General features: G+C 36.3%; 1 long non-coding RNA gene across 1 annotated transcript; it reads right to left on the bottom strand.

The window, feature by feature from the left end:
- Positions 1–509: 509 nt before the first annotated feature.
- LOC127179165 (uncharacterized) lies at positions 510–2,988 on the bottom strand. The gene is made up of 3 exons (XR_007829488.1): positions 2,856–2,988; positions 2,229–2,322; positions 510–1,274 (listed from the first exon to the last, which is right to left on the bottom strand). It is a non-coding gene; the product is annotated as an uncharacterized LOC127179165 (long non-coding RNA).
- Between the last annotated feature and the right edge of the window lie 854 nt (positions 2,989–3,842).

Here is a 3,842-nt window from a genome sequence, read left to right as displayed (position 1 = left end):
ACACAGCACATTAAAGCATTAAAATATGCTGCCAAACAAACGTCTTTAATTCTGAGGGAAGCTGTAGACAGCGTGAGATACCACTGGTTTAATGGAGCAAATTATTTCTGCTTCACAGACATTTTTGTTTTGCCGTATAATTATCAAAGCATCCTTAAAACAAGAAAGATTTACTTGGGATGCAAAACTGCGTAAGATATTTTTCCTAACCCATTGGCCAACTGTTTTATTTGTCTTAACCACAAATCTACAACATTTAATGAGGTTTATTAAGACAAACTGCCAAAGAGGCCAAGAAAACCACATTTAATTTAAGATGTATTTTTTGACAAAAAAGCCTTATTATCTTTCACAATTTTCCCTAATCTTGTTTAGAATTAGGTAATTTAATTATTACAGTTACTGAGCAAAAATGTGTAATTAAATTACAGTTATTTGTGAAAATGTTAACAGATTGCTGTCCAGTGAGTGGTGCTAAAACACACATTCAATACGTGACAGTGGCACATTTTTATAACATTGGTGCAGGCATGTATTCCTGCGTTTTTATTACGCTGCTTGAGGTACATATTGCGGCGATTCAGAATTCAAAAATCCGGGCAGTGTTGCTAAAAGTTTAATGTTCTATCGAGATGGAAATCGTCTCAGGTTATGCATGCAACCATGGTTCCATGTAACTATGCGTCCTTTAGAGGGCGCTTTTAGGGAATGTCCTCAGTATGACCCTAAAGCGCCCTCTAGGGGATGCAACCTACAGTTCCCATTCGAAAAGGAACGTCTCAGGTTATGCATGTAACCATGGTTCCCTGAAAAGGGGAACGAGACACTGCATCCTCCTAGTGGGTGCTTTTGGGTCATCCCCTACACCAAACCTAACCCTAAACCTACTTGATAGTGTTAAAAAATGCAAAAGTGATATATAGTGCTAGTTTAACTTCCTTATGCGGAAGTGAGCTGTTTTGTCGAACTGTAGTTTCACAGGGTTCATACCAGAGCTCTTCATTACTCAAGTGCAACACTGTATCGCGTAAGCTACCAAGCTACCTACTGAATTAGAAAACTCATGCATATGAAACTGTATATGTGATGACAACATTCAAAAGTAACAGTTTACAAATCACACAGGGTGTTAAAATTGCTTTAAAGACATAATATTCATTGAAAAGGAACGAGATATATAGCACAATCACGGCGACCCGAGTTTGAATCCCGTCTCAAGGTCCTTTGCCGATCCCTCTCTTCACCCAGTACTTTCCTGTCACCTCTCTGCTGTCCTGTCCATTAAAGGCACAAAAAAAAATATAATATATATATATATATATATATATATATATACATATATATAAATAAATATTCTGCAAGTAATTATGTGAAAATGAGGCTTTATTAATCAAAACTTTGTACTTGTAAATCATACTTTGTATGAAAACCCTTATAAAAATTAATCGTGGTTTTACTACAAATAAAACCAAAAAAACATGGCTACTAAAGTTAAACCATGGTAACCACGAATTAACCATGATCTTACTATACTAACCACAGCTTAACTATAGTTTACTACAAAATTATAGATTTGTAGTAAAACTATAGTTATATGGTATTAAATGGTAATCAATGCGCCAAAAAAAAAAAAAAAAAAAAAAACATGGTTACTACACTTTTACTATATTAACACCATGGTTAATTGTCGTAAGGCAAGGAATAAAAGTTGTCAGAGTTTTACTGCCTCCAGTGTTCATTTCAGCTTAAAACTGCAGTGGTTCTTACATAATATGTAAGTTTGCAAAAACATATACAGATGCACATATTTCCAATAAGCCTATGTTGGAACAATTACTCTGGAGTTCATACCTTGCTCAATGTGATGTTCTTCATTAACATCAATGATTCTATGAAGAACCTTCAACATCTATGAACCCTTTCCATCCACAAAGTGCTTTTTATTGCTTTATAGTGGGAAAAAAACATTCATTGGATGCCCTTCACACTAAGAAAAAGGTTCTTTTAAGAACTGTTGACTGAAAGATTCTTTGGGAAACACAAAAATGGTTCTTCACTACGAAAAAAAAAAAACTGCCACCTCTATTTTTAAGATTATGTATAATCTCTTAAAAGAAAATACAATATAGAGAATCTTGTCTGAGTAACAGTAACTCATATGCATGCTAACATTTACATTTACTGTATAGTTAAGCAGTTGGCTGATGGTTTTATTTGAAGTGACTTACAATGCATTCAAAGTATGTATCTCTTTTCCAGTTCATGTAGTCCTTCAGAATCAAACCCATGACTTTGGTGCTGCTTCAAAACACCAGGTTACACCTGCATAAATTTCCATGATAGTTCAAAGATAGTTTTGCTGGTTAATGTAATTAAAGGGATAGTTCACCCAAAAATGAACATTTTGTCATTAATTACTCAACCTCATGCGTCGTGTTACTCTTGTGTGAATGCGTCAAAGATTGACAAGGAAGAGAATTTTTTTGCGCACAATATGTTTCTCGTAGCTTCGTAAAATTACAGTTGATCCACTGATGTCACATGGACTATTTTAACAATGTCCTTACTACCTTTCTGGGCTTTGAATGTGTCAGTTGCGTTGCTGTCTATGCAGAGTCAGAAAGCTCTCGGATTTCATTAAAAAGATGAACAAAGGTCTTACAGGTTTGGAACGACATGAGGGTGAGTAATTAATGACAGAATTTTCATTTTTGGATGAACTATCCCTTTAAGCAGCCTTGTGGCAACAAACCATCACACAAGCATTTAATTCACAAAATGAGAAAACGAATGCTAATATTTTTGTGTGTGCTTCTCTCTTTACTATAAGTAGCAACAGAGCAACATAGCCCGACCTTGAATTGAGCTCCTCACAAGATTGTTTGCAGCAATGACCGTTTCCTTTCTTCTATATTCATTTCATCTCTCTTTCTCTTTCCATCTTTTACGTCTCTTCTTTCGCTATCACTTTCTGAGCAGAACAGCTCAGCTTCGGCATAAGCTCATTGAAGCGAAAGTCACGGCACGCCAAACAAAGAGACAAAGTAGTCAGCGCTGCCAAGCCATGCACCCACACACTGAACAATGGCCTCAGTGCTCACTTCCCCCAGCATGAGCCCTGTAATGCTAAGAATTTCATGAACATCGATTGTGTCGTGGGCAGACACAAAGCGGTGCCATTGGTAAGTAGGTGGTACTTATGTCGATCATATTGTTTCATCTCTGTAGAACGAGACAAGAGGTAACAGACATTTATTGCAGTGAAGGAAGAAACAAAGCATTGCAACAGGTGAAGGAAAAGGTCTAAGGTTTGGCACTTCTGGTCTCTGATGATGCGTTATGCAATAAAATACATGCAAAGCTTGCTTTATAAATGCCGTTTCATTTTACAGTTAGAAGATCCAAGCCGGAGCAGAGCTGAAGCAATGACAGTAGGTCGTAACATGGATCATTTGAGAGGAAAATGGGAAATGACCATGTCTTACGATCAGACAGAGACTGTCTTACCTCTTTCTCACTCTCTCTCTCTCTTTCTCAGGCTTGCCAACTGTCTTTGTTTCTGTTATATGTATCTAAGTATTTTTTCCTGTGGTTTACAATACAAACCAGACAATAACAATCTTCCATTAGCAAATAATTAAAATGATTTGGAAAATAGGTAATGAATCTGAAATGCATACATATACATAAAACACACACACATACACAGTACCTTGCTTCTTAGGAAATCAAATTTGTTTTTACATTGTACAAACCTCTGGCTACATTTTCTTGCACAGTTGCAGCAGAGCTTCATGCAATGGGCCACTTTGTCTTGCTTTAATGATAATAGCTTATTTTAC

The sequence above is a fragment of the Labeo rohita genome, chromosome 16 (genome assembly GCF_022985175.1).
Source record: "Labeo rohita strain BAU-BD-2019 chromosome 16, IGBB_LRoh.1.0, whole genome shotgun sequence".
Lineage (NCBI taxonomy): Eukaryota > Metazoa > Chordata > Actinopteri > Cypriniformes > Cyprinidae > Labeo > Labeo rohita.
Note: the sequence above shows the minus strand (reverse complement) of the source record. Positions and strands in the feature narration are given on the sequence as shown.